Genomic DNA, 13520 nt, shown 5'->3' on the forward strand with positions numbered 1-13520 from the left:
TGAATTTCCTGGTATCATTTAAGTACCACCTTAAATTCCACATTTTATTCCACATTCTACAGGAAGACTGCTATTCCTTCTTATTTCTAATTATTTTCCTTTTCAAATATTTCAAATTTATTATGTATATGTGCACAATCATTTTCTCTTGTTTTCCTTATTAGATTGTGAGCCTCTTGAAGATAGCCATTATATTTTGTATTTTTGTGTGTGTCCTCAGAGTTTAGCATGACATCTGACTTACAGTAGTCATGTTTATTGTTGTTGTTATTTTTAACTATCTCCAAATAGCACTGTTATGAACATGTCATTTATTATTTTGTTAAGAATTGCATAATGATTGTCCCATTCTATCTTAGAAATCAGAGCTATACTTAAATGAAAATCCATCTCTGTACTATGGGAGTAGTGTTTTTAAATAGTTGAGTAGTTTGATGTAGGAGAAAAAATACAGAATTTGTTGTCTGAGGACCTGAAGTTGAATTCCCAAATCTTTTATTGACCTCTTTTGTAACCTTAGATTTGTCACTTAACTATTCACCTAAATATATTTATCAGTAAAACAAGGAAATGAAATTAGATAATCTATAATCCCATCTTTCTCTGGAACTATAATTCTATATTTCTACGATCATCTGTTAAAGTACAAATTCGGTGAGGGTAGGAAATCTCCTGTATAAATATAGTAGTTATTCTAGAACTTTTTCAATATGTGCTTAATAAATGTTTGCTCAATTTGATGCTAGGAAACAACAAATATCTTAAGGTCACATGGAATGTTAATGACAAATCCCTGTTTATAAGCCCTATGCCCTGATTTCCATGCTCTTTACACTATATCAGGTACAACTTCAGGAATCAGAGTACTGATAAAAGTATGCTATCAAAGTCCCATGGTTTAAATTTAGTGATTTGTATTCAGGCCATTTTTAGACATGAGAATGATTAATGAGAACTAATTAAAAACCTACTAAGTGCCAAGCATTTTGAGGTGCTGCACATGCAAAAACAAGTGAAATAAATAGTCCATGTCTCTCAGAGGCTTATATTCTGTTACAGAATATAGTGTGAGGATCTAACATTTGAAAATACTTTGCATTTTTTTCTTTCTTTTTTCCTCTGATGAATATTTGTAGCTCTAGCAAAGTTAGATACACATCAAAAGTTGGGGGGAATTGCTGCTTTGCATTTCTTAGCATTATAGGTGGTAATTAGTATAGCTGAAGACATCGATTGTACCTGCTGCTTCTGAGGTCTTTTTCAATTGCCATCAGCAAATTATAGTGATATTGATTCAGAACCACAGTTAATCACCGATTCTTTCAATCAACTAACAGAAAAAAGCCATAGTTCATTTATTAATATTACTTATAAATACTGCACTTTCCATCTTGTCAAACTCACTCATTTTAAAAAGATTGTTCATCCATCTTCCTTTATTTATATGTCTACCTTAAATTTCTCTTTTTTTCTAATTTGACTAATTAACTTGTCATTGTTCAAAGTATTTTCTGTTCTCAAGAGGCAGGAAAGGCAGTTACATGAAAGACTCTCTGAATCTTCTCTTGCTTGCCTAGTTTTGTCCAAGGAAGAATAGAACAAAAGGAAATTGATCTAATCTCTCAAATAGATAAATGCCTCCAATGACTGCATTTCCTAAATGTGCTATTTTCACTTTTAAGAGCTTTCATTTTGAAAGTGTCTAATGTACTGCTACTCTACTGGCAAATTCAACTAAAAGTGTAGTTCTATCAGAAGAAAATTTGAGATTGAATAAGGATTGAATAAAACCACTAAATTTGCTTTAAAATTGATTAAAACTTTCAAAGACTAAGATGTTATTTGTGATAATTTTCCCATTATATCCATCTTAATTTGGGAATATATACAAAAGCACTGTTTGACCCATTTCACTTCTACAAAATAATAATCCACTCACCAGATTAAGAGAAGTGGATCAAAAAATAAGTATGGACATTTGTTGGAATGAAAATTAATTTCCTTTGACAATGTCCTCAGTATCTCTGAGAAATTGTCTGATAGTAGGCAAAGGGTTTAACATTTAGGATTTTAAAGTCACAAATATTTGTTTCTGTATTTCTTTCCTATCATTCATTATCCTATTATGGAATCTAGTACTTCACAAAACTCTTTTCTTCATTATATAAAATGTTTTAGAGATTTGATGGCAACTTTTTTAGCTGTAAAGTTGAATTCATTGTGTATAACCATTAAAAGCACTTGTTTTATGATTTAATACTACTTTTAGTATTTTAAGTAGATGTGAATTTGTCAAAATGGATATGCCCTCCAGCAATAGATAGATAGACAGATATACATATAGAGATAGATATTTTATTTATCTATCCCAACCCTACTACAAGTTTTTGGGTATCCTTTGAGAATCTCCATGGCTGAAAAATTGATTACCCTAAAATTAAACTGATCATGAGGAGCCTTTAAATTTATTAGCCCAATCCATAAATAAAAAACGTATAAATCTATTATTAGTTCCATACTCAAAACATTTCAAGCTTTTTCCTTGTGCTCTACAATCCTAGAGTTACTGCAGCAAAATGAAATATTAGAGAAGGCTACCTTTGTAGATTTGAGTAAAGCTTTACAACATTACAACTAACTATGTTATCCTACAGCCAAAGAAAAAAATATTGCTTTCATAATCTTTTGATTGCTTGTGCAACCATTCGAGAATGATGGCTCTGAACTGATGTAGTTACAGAATCAATTTTTGAACTCATCAATAATTAATATGTTTTACAATATTTCTTTGATCTATTATTACTCATATCTTCAGGTATGTGGTTTATTTCTAGCTTTCATTAGGTTTCCTCAATTCCCCTGCAAAAATAAATAAATAAATAAATAAATAAAAATGGAACATATAACAAATATATTGCATACAACAAAATCACAAAAAAGGGCCTGTATCTAAAGACCTAGATAAGAATAATTTAAAAAGCACTTTTTCCTCTGGTGATTACTATTTTCTTAGGGATCTTTAGTCATTTCAGTCACATAATACCACCATGTTATTAAGCAGCTCATACCCCATAAGAGATGTAACTTGATTGTGTAAAAGAATTGAACATCCTATTTTTCCTAATGTGACAAATTTTCCTTAAATACCTATATGCTTACTCTAGCCATTGTGCTATCATGACATTAAGGCTAACTCAAATAGTCAGTAGGTGGTTAGCCTCTATCCTTTGACTTTATGCAGTCCATGTGACTTATAGTAACATTGAAGCAAAAGACTTAGCCTTATTCTTCTCTATTGTGACTGTAAAAAAAAAAAAAAAAAAAAAAAAAAAAAAGAAGTCCAGCTTAGTCATAAGTTTAATGAAATTTGTGGGACAGTTTGTTTTTTTTTTTTTGTTTGTTTGTTTTTGTTACTGCATCTTCCAGTTTGAACCAGGAAAGACTTAGATTACTTAAAGGACTCCTTTAATTTCTCTATAAGTCATTTGCCTCTTTACCTCTCTTGTTCTTCCATATAGCTAATTTCTTTATCTGCTGCTATCACTGCTATGATTTTCATTATAAACAAGCACTCCCTTTCTTTAAGGAAAGTGTCTTAATGTTTTATATAGAAATTTGTCCCATGTTAATGTATTTTTAGAATAATTATTAAACATCCAACAATGTTATTAATAAGCCCTACAAGCAAACTGGCTTTTACTTTTTATTTATTTATTTATTTATTTGTTTGTTTTTGAGGCTGGGGTTCCCTGATGTGACTTGCCCAGGGTCACACAGCTAGGAAGTGTTAAGTGTCTGAGACCAGATTTGAACTCGGGTCCTCCTGAATTCAGGGCTGGTGCTCTATCCACTGCACCACCTAGCTGCCCCAAACTGGCTTTTACTTAAAGAAGTTCTGGGGGGGCGAAGCCAAGATGGCAGAGAAGGCACAGATGACATTTTGAGCTCCTCTCATACCCTCATTACCAGTTTTAAAAATCAGCCTCAAAAATAGCCCTACATTGGTAAGGTTCACAAAGATCAGAAGTACAACAACTCACCAGTTAAAGATAATCAGGAATATCTTCAGAAAAGGTTTATACTGAGTTGCAGGAGTAGACCAGCATAGGGCAAGGATAGAATTGGGAGCAGGGCATAATCTGCAGTTGGAAGATTTACCTAGAGCTTTTAGACTTCCTTGCTTTGATCAAGGAGTAGTGGACCAGCATAGAAATTGGAATCTAGGGTAGAGGGTACTCTGAGGGACCCCAGAGCCTAACAGGAGCTGGCTGTGCACACCCTGGACTGGAAGTGACTTAGTGCAGACCATAACACAGCTCTGTGCAGCATTCTGCAGTGAGGGGCTCTTATTGGGGGGCAGTCACATACAGCAGGGGCACAGCCCAGGGCAGCCTCACCTCTGCATAGTGAGGGGCTTGGCCTGGGATAGTGGAATTTCCTTGGCTCGACTGCACTCCCCAGGCAGAGACACTTCCAGTGCAATGAGGGACAGGACAACTACGCAATACTCAAAGCAGGCTTTTGTAAGGGGGTGGGGGGCAGTGATACTTTTGCTGCTTAACCTCTAGCCCCAAGGCAGCCACTAATCCTCACAGTGGGGCTCCTCACAGAATATTTACACAGCCCTGCCCATGATACCCATGCCTAGTCACTTCTGTGTGGAGATTTTCCCAGAGCCCTCCCAAAGCTTGGACCTTCCTTGCAGCCCATTGAGAGGGCAGTTACTGTCCATATACTAACCCTTGCTCTGCAGAGGAAGCTGGTAACCTCTTTGCCTTGAAGGCAGACCTTGAAGGCTTTAAAAATGAGTTAAAATGAAGAGAACAATTGATATCTTCTATACAGAAAGAGAGCAGGTTTCCGATCCCCAGGAGACTAAGAGCAAACAGCCTCCAGACAATGCCCCAAATAACCAGTCTCCTAGAAGAGACTATTTAAAATCTCAAAAGAGAGTTAGAAAAAAATTGGAAAAGGAGAGAGAAGCTATGCAAGAGAGTAACAACCTCCTGAAAGGGGAATTTAAAAAGGTAAACAACTTCCTGAAATGTGAATTGGAAAAGGTAAAGAATTCACAGGAAGTGCAGGGAAACAGAATTAGTGAATTGTAAAAGGTAAAGAATTCGCAGGAAAGTAGGATCTGTGAATTGGAAAAGACAAAGAATTCCCAAGAAAGTAGGATTTGTGAATTGGAAAAAGAAAATAACTCACTAAAAAACAAATTTAGTGAAATGAAAAAAATTCCATAGAGCAAAACAACTTATTTAAAAACTTAATTGGACATATACAAAAAGAAGTAAAAAAAGCTAATGAAGAAAATAACTCATTAAAAATCAGAACTGCACAAATAGAAATGAATGATTCATTAAGACACCAAGAATCAGTTAAGCAAAACCAAAAAAATGAAAAACTGGAGAAAGATGTCAACTATCTATTTGGAAAAAATGACAGACCTGGAAAATAGATCTAGGAGAGATAAGCTGAGGATTATTGGACTTCCTGAGAATGATGATGAAAAAAAGAGCCTAAATACTATTTTACAGGAAATCATCTAAGAGAACTACCCAGAGGTAATAGAACCAGAAGGTAAAATAAGCATTGAAAGAATTCATAGAACACCTTCTGAAAAACACCCTCAAAAAAACAAAACAACAACAAAAAAAAAAAAAAAAAAAAAAAAAAAAACTCCATGGAATATTGTGGCCAAATTTCAGAATTATCAGACTTAGGAAAAAATATTATAAGCAGCCAGGAAAAAAAAATTCAAATACGGAGGTGCCACAGTGAGGGTCACTCAAGATCTGGCTGCCTCTCCATTGAAGAATCTGATATTCTGAAAGACAAAAGAACTTAGAATGCATCCAAGAATAAACTAGCCAGCTAAGTTTAGCATTTTCTTCCATGGAAGAAGATGGACATTTAATGAAACAGATGAATTCCATTTGTTTCTTAAAACAAACAAACAAACAAACAAAAAAAACAGAACAAAAAAATTTGATCTCCAACCATAGGACTCAAGAGAAGCAGAAAAAGGTAAAAGGAACTCTTGAGAACCATATTTCTGTTATGGATATATGTTAAGATCATATCTATAATTTGATTTTACTGATATAACAATAAAAAATGGAAGTAGAAATGGAAAGGGGAGAGCAATAAAGAGGATAGACTTTTACCCCTTTTTGGGTTTTTTTTTTTCTTTTCCAGAAATAATAGTAACAGAATATAAGCCTCCGAGAGACATGGACTATTTATTTCACTTGTTTCTTTTCCAGTTCACACATTCTATTTTCAGAATTTCTTTTTCCATTTTGTCAAATCTATTTTTAAGGAGTTATGTATGCTTTTTCCATTTTGCTATTTTGTAATGAATTTTCTTCAGATAATTTATGTTTTGCCTTTGCCAAGCCTTCTTGTAAAGTTCTCATTTCCCCCAGTTTTCTTCCTGCTCTCTTTTAAAACCTTTTATAGTTTCTCCATGAAAGCTTTGTGTGATGAGGACCAATTTATATCACCCTTCATGGCTTCATCTGGAGATGATCTGCTTTTAGTCTCCTCAGGGTTTGATATCTGTTCTTCTCTTTTATGATGAAAACTATCTTTGGTCGGAGTTTTTTTTTTTTTTTTTTTTTTTTTTTTGCTTTTGTATTCATTTAAAAAAATAATTTGATATCTATTTTTAGGGCTAAGCAGATTGACCAAGTTGCCTCTGTTAGCGGTAGTGCCTTTCTCTACAAGCAGCAGTCCTGGTGCTGGATGGGTGTGGCCAGATCCCTCCAGATTCTGGTGTTTTTGGGTTCCCTATTTAACTTTTGTGTTTGTGTTGGAATTTTTTAAACTTCTTTGCTAATCTACTGGCTTGCAGCAAGGGCAGAATAGCCAACATGGCTGTAGATTACTCCCCATAGATTCTTCAGCATGCACCACCTGCAATCTGCACTGAGCTCTGTGCTGAGCCTGTTTGTGCTTGGCCTGCCTCCCTCTGTGCTGATTGAAACAGACCTTTTTCTGGCAATCTCTGAAATTATCTTCTACTGGTAATTTGTTACACTCCCAATTTTCATGGATTCTGCCAGTCCAGAGCTAATTCAGAAGCTGAATTTGGTAATTAGTGTGAAGGTAGTGGGAGAAGATCAGAAAGAAACATGTGTTCTCTCAGCCATCTTGGCTCTGCCCCCCATTTATTGCATCATTATTCTTTCAGGCATACTGGTTCTCAACATACCAAAAATAAATTTATTAATGAAAACCTCAAAGGATAATTCATTGATTAGATCATATAATGGAAAATATTAATAAAACCATGGACACATTGGCAAATGGGGAGAAGAATATAGGTTACTGAATTTAAAAATTCAATGTTATAGCTCTTATTATTAGAAAAATAGCAAATGATAACAGAACTAGAAAAATGTACAATTCCTGCAGTCAAAATTGATTTATTTGGAAATCAGTGCATGGAGAAGTTCAATGAAATTACCAGGAAAAATGATGAATAAAATTACAATTCTTTTACACTACATTTTAGAATGCAGAATTTTTCAGAGAATTATTGGCCTAAGAAGGAAAAGTACAGCTCTATTTCATAGAATTTTATCAAAAACTATTTTCAGATTAATTAAATGGACATCTTTGCAAAAGTTCAAGATTTTCCAGGTCAATGAGGGAAAAGAATTGACACATGATCAGGAAAAGAGAAATAGCTTACAAATGAGTAGTCACAGTGAGCTATCCATTATTAATTTAAAACATAAGCACTGAATAGGCTATGATCTACTAAAATACAAAAACAATCAACTGGACCTATAAATCATATGGTAAAATTGTCCATAATTCTATATAAGAAAGAAAAAATGGATTTATTACATATTTGATTGCTACTAGGTAATGATTAGCTCATATAATGATTCCCATAAAGTGGTTTAATAATTTGAATTTGCAAGGAATAGTTCCATTGGTTTGAAAGCAATTACCATACTTTACATAATTATTATTTTGATTAATATGAATTTAAATACATGTGGAATCTTTACTGGATTCATTATTCACACCAATAAAAATCTAGCTATAATTTTAATCATTCCCTTTAGTAAAGCTAGAGTTGACAAAACTTTTTGAAAAGCATGTAGAGTAGACAAAAGAAAGTTAAGAAAACTAAAATGACTTTGAATGGTTAATATAAAAAAGTGAAGTTTTGGTGATTATAAGTTGAAAGAAAAAGAAAATATCTCAGGAAAACAAAGATCACATATAAGAAGATATTGAGGAAATAGATGAATAAAAAAAATCTTATGCGAAGTGTATCAAAATAAGTCAATCATTAATTAATATAAATATTTAAAGGATTTCTGATAGATTATACATGGGAAAAATGGGTGAATATCTCTTAATATAATAATTTGTTGTTTTTTAGTCTGATTTATTTTGATATTTTGTATTGCTGCTATTTAAATCATTCGCCTTATTCATTTTTGTATGAAGATATAAAGATCTGCCCATTCTGAGAAATTCCCCTCTCATTCTGTCTGCAAAATCCTATATCTGCAAGCCTATTCTTTGAGGCTGATACAATATAGCTAGAAAAAGGATTCATAAATAGATAATACACATATAAGGTGAATTTGAGGGGATAACATAAAAATAAGAAATGAGAGAAAAAGGCATACTAGGTGCAGAGGGAATGGAGAAGTAGAATGGTATAAATTGTTTTTACATGAAGAAAAGCTCAAGACCTGTTACAATAGAGGTGAAGATAAGATCATGGACAGTGAGCTTCACTTGAAACATACCCTTAACAGTATCTATTCCATTAGGGAATAATTCACACAATCAGCTGAATATAGTGCTGCACTGATGTTCCCTGAGATCCACAGGTGACCCTGTCTAGTGTTGCACTGGGTAAAAGGTGATTGGTGCTCCTGGAAAATGTAGGGATTTAGCAGCATATCTGATGCCAAGCTGGATTCTTAGTGATGGCATCTGGGATGAGATTAAGTCTGTATTATGTTTCTGCATTTTCTGTGGAGCAGCACTGAAGGAAATGGTCACTTAGTTGCCTGTTTACCAGAGGTCATGATTCATATGGGTTTTGTGCTAGCAGACACTATAAACTAGTGAACAACTAATAAACCATCTCAGTAAATGGATTATACCAAATTACAGATAATATATTGTTCACAAATCTCTCAGTGAATTAAGAGGGTATTTGACCCAAGCAATTGAAGTCTTCTCTGGCAGAACTGATGGATATGAATCACTTGTTTTAATAGTTGTGAAAGTAGCTAAGCAGGATCTGTGAAGCATTTAGATCTTGGTCAAATATTAAAGACATCAATATAACTCATTACATCACAGACTATAACCAGTCATTCTGACTTTTATCTTGCCACTGGCTTTTGGTGACTCTAGAAGAGAGAGTGAATATTAGTTGATGATCTTGATTTCAAAAATTTGAGGTATTTTAAATGCTTATCTCTGTTGCTTAGGAGACTTGTATAATTTAAAATTTTCTTTAAGAAAGTATGTCTTTCAATGAACTTTTCAAGGTCTGATTACTTTGTTAGTGTCTACCTTTTTCTGTGCAATAAAATACTGAATTTTCCTGGGAAGATAACTCTAGGTTTTTGTCCAATACCTATTAATTTTGAACATGCATTCTGATTTGTCAGATTATACTTTGTCTTCAATAAGAAATCTGCTGTGATACTGATTAGTTTTCCATGTCCTGCAATTTCTGTCTTTCTTCCATGAATGTGAGTATTTTTCCCTTATCATTGAAGGCTGAATTTAAACTCCAATATGTATATCTAGGAAAAGAGAAAGTTGTGTATTATAGTATTGAAAATGATATGCATATAGGTTAATGTGTACACTTATTTTGGAGACTTTCTCTTGGTATACTATCATTGAATTTTTTTTCAATTTTCAAATTTTAAAAATTATTTCCTATATTTTTATATTTAGTTTTTAGTGCATGTCAACCTGTAAATGTTTTGTCGTCTCTCAGTTGTAATCCTTCTCTGGGAGGAGGTTTCTTTTCTGTATAATCTTTTTCTCTGTGAGCAGGTTTCTTGGGAGGCTTCTGGAGCCTCCAGCCATAGTGAAGGTAGAATCTCAAATTCTCTTCTTCGCCTCCAAAAGTGTGGGATTGCTGGACTTGCTAATCCACCGGAAGTCTTCTCCTTGACCCAATCCAGACTGACATCTCAGACTCAATGTTCCTCTTTTTATCTTCCCAGAGAATGGGCTTATGGGTACTCCCACGGGCTTGTGGGAACTCCTTACTGACCAATGAAATTTCTCCTTTTTAAAGGTGTGTAAACTCCTTTTCAGAACTCCTTTTAAAGGTGTGAACTAAAAGTGTGAACCCTGAGCTAGAGAATTGTTAAGTACCGACTTAGCACCTAGTTAGAACCAATTATTTATTTTTATAAATTTCCAGTTTTTTATAATTTCCAGTTATGAGAATTAGTATTTCATTGAGAATATTTTGCTTATGTCACAAAAAAGCTTTCTAAATATTTGTTTCTAAATGTATTTTTCTCAATCTAAACACCAAAAAAGAAAAAAAAATCTTTTCCAAACACATAACAGAACATGAATTAGGATACTATATGAAAGCAAGTAATTTAACACCACTTCTTTTATATAAAGTAGTATAAAATAAATTCTTCCTCTCATCTGTCTATGTGTCTTAATTGTCCATGCCTTCTGAAAATTTTCTATTGATTTAAAAGTCCTTTCATTTAGAATGGAGGTGATACTTTTTATAAGCTCTTCCTATAATTAAAAATAGGAAGGAAAGATGATAAAGAGAGGAAGAAGGAAAAAGAAGAGGAGAAAAAAAGAAGTAAAGAAGAAAGGAACCAAGCAAAGGAAGAAAGGAACAAAGAAGAAAACATTTATAATTTATTGACACAATCAAATAAAACAAATCCATGAATTATACATATTCACAAATTTATGTCTCAGTGTCAGTGTCAAAAAAATATGAACATGCTTTATTATATACCTATGCTGATCATTGTTTTAGTCATAGTTCTAAATTTTTTCAAAGTTATTTTTTCTTTAGAAATGTGCTATATCTGATAAATTATTTTCTTTCCCTTTGCTTTATCAATTCATGATACTTAGGATTCTCTGAAAATGTTTTGTTATATTTTATATTATAGTAATATTCCATTACATTCATGTATCTCAATTTGTTCAAGATTTTTCAATTATCTGAGAGACAATCAGAAGAAAGCCCTTAATTATTTATTTATTTATTTTTATCTTTGCTTTATTTTAATTCCCCTTTTAGATCAGGATTTTGTTTTGCTTGAAGCTATTTTATCACTGGTATTATCTTCCCTCTAAGTCATTTTCCCACCCCTACTTGTATCTTTTGAATTTAAATAATTCTAATTCAAACCATATGTTAATTCAACCTTCCTATGTCTGTCCATTTCAGGTAAGAGTGAAATTGATCTGATGCCAGTTTTCTCCAACTCCTATGCCATGTTTATGTATTTTTTCTTCATAAAAGTTACAGATTTTTCTATGCCTCTTGTAGGGTATTTTGTTCCTTTTACCCTTTTTTCTATTTCACTATTCAAATGTTCAAAGCAGCCCTTATATTTTCATTTTTTAGAAATTGTTTTTAATTTAATTTTTGCAATGCCCTGTGGAATTCTTTCTTTTCCTTGTATGGTTATGTTATCAGTATAACATCATGCAATTCCTTGCAATTGCACAAATTAATTTACCTTTTTAACTTTGCCTGGATTCTTAACTTGCTATTTTATAGTTCCTAAAAAGCTCCAGAATTTTCATCCAAAATACTTGAAAGACATTTTTAAAAGAACAATATTCTTTACGACCAAAGAGGAACTAGAGATCATTATTGATCACAAAATAGACAATGTTGATTATATCAAATTGAAATGTTTTTGTACAACAAAACTAATGGATACAATATTAGATGGGAAGCAACAAACTGGGAAAACATTTTTACAGTCAAAGGTTGTGATAAAGGCCTCATTTCCAAAATATATAGAGAATTGATTCTAATTTATAAGAAATCAAGCCATTCTCCAATTGATAAATGGTCAAAGGATATGAACAGACAATTTACAGATGAAGAAATTGAAACTAAATAAAAAGAAATTGAAACTATTTCTAGCCATATGAAAAGATGCTCCAAGTCATTATTAATCAGAGAAATGCAAATTAAGACAACTCTGAGATACTGCTATAAACCTGTCAGATTGGCTAGAATGACAGGGAAAGATAATGTGGAATGTTGGAGGGTATGTGGGAAAACTGGGACACTGATCCATTGTTAGTGGAATTGTGATTACATCCATCCATTCTGAAGAGTAATTTGGAACTATGCTCAAAAAGTTATCAAACTGTGTATACCCTTTGATCCAGCAGTGTTACCAGTGGGCTTATATCCCAAAGAGATATTAAAGAAGGGAAAGGAACCTGTATGTTGAAGAATGTTTGTGACAGCCCTCTTTGTATTGGCCAGAAACTGGAAACTGAGTGGATGCCCATCAATTGGAGGATGGCTGAATAAATTGTGGTATTATGAATATTATAGAATATTATTGTTCTGTAAGAAATAACCAGCAGGATGATTTCAGAAAGACCTTGAGAGACTTACATGAACTGATGCTGAGTGAAATGAGCAGGACCAGGAGATCATTATATACTTCAACAACGATACTATATAATGATCAATTCTGATGGACGTGGCCCTCTTTAACAAAGAGATGAACCAAATAAATTCAAATAGAGCAGTAATGAACTGAACCAGCTACACCCAGTGAAAGAACTCTAGGAGATGACTATGAACAACTACATAGAATTCCCAATCCCTCTATTTTTGTCCACCTGCATTCTTGATTTCCTTCACAGGCTAATTGTACACTGTTTTCAAAGTTTGATTCTTTTTGTACAGCAAAATAACTGTATGGACATGTATACATATATTGCATTTAACTTATGCTTTAACATATTTAACATGTATTGGTCATCTTGCTGTCTGGGGGAAGGGGTGAGGGTAAGGAGGGGAAAAGTTGGAACAAAAGGTTTTGCAATTTTCAATGCTGAAAAATTACCCATGCATATATCTTGTAAATAAAAAGCTATAATAAAAAATAAAATTAAATATTGTTTCTATTCCACCAATCTATACTTTCTCTTCATAGTTTTGTACTTAGTTTTTCTAGTTAAATTATTCTTATATGTAAGCCTATCTCCCCGTCCCCTCATTTTGTATTAGACATATTGCATTTCAAATTCTTCTTTCTCATTTATAGTAAAGCATATTAGACCTTATATGATGCTGACTTTATAAAGTTTTGGGGTTCTTGAACTATTTTCTCTGTGCTTACAATATTTTGTTGTGGGAGCTGTGGATTTGTGCTATAATATTCTTGATGATTTTCTTTTTGGAGTTCTTTTCTAGAAGTGATTGACATGCTCTTTCTATCTTCACATTGCTTTTTTCTTCCAATAAACTTGGAAGTTTCCATTTG

Source organism: Sminthopsis crassicaudata, chromosome 2 (genome assembly GCF_048593235.1).
Source record: "Sminthopsis crassicaudata isolate SCR6 chromosome 2, ASM4859323v1, whole genome shotgun sequence".
NCBI classification, from domain to species: Eukaryota; Metazoa; Chordata; class Mammalia; order Dasyuromorphia; family Dasyuridae; genus Sminthopsis; species Sminthopsis crassicaudata.